Genomic DNA, 528 nt, shown 5'->3' on the forward strand with positions numbered 1-528 from the left:
CTTCCTAATGATCTCAGATAAACACTATGCATCTTTTTCACAACACCCTGTGATTTTTAGGCTAGTCTCCAGTTATAATACTCAGAATTCCTGAAATTATCTGTGGTAAACTAGTTATAAAAATTATGTAATTCAAGGATAACATCGTTACCTTAACCTTATATAATATTGTAACTTGCTTACAGCCATCCCTGGATTTGGGTCAAAATACTCAATGAACTTACCACTGGAAATAAATGACAGTGGAGAAAAGTCTGTTAGTTGTATAGTGTCCAGTGAAGAACATTACTATCTTAATTTTGCAATATACTGTGTTTGCTGGTGCTATTTTTATACAGTGAAGCAACAGCCTTGCAGGAAAATAAGAAAGTTTAATAATAAAATATTCAACTTCTTAAAAAAAAAAAAAAAAAAAAAGAATCTTCACAAAGGATGACAGAAGAACAATAACAAAAAAAAAAGCAGTTTAAAGTGATTAACTTTGGATCAAGGTTAACTCTGTAATTCTATGTATGGTTTCAAGTTTTT

This window comes from Physeter macrocephalus, chromosome 14, assembly GCF_002837175.3.
Source record: "Physeter macrocephalus isolate SW-GA chromosome 14, ASM283717v5, whole genome shotgun sequence".
Classification (NCBI taxonomy): Eukaryota; Metazoa; Chordata; class Mammalia; order Artiodactyla; family Physeteridae; genus Physeter; species Physeter macrocephalus.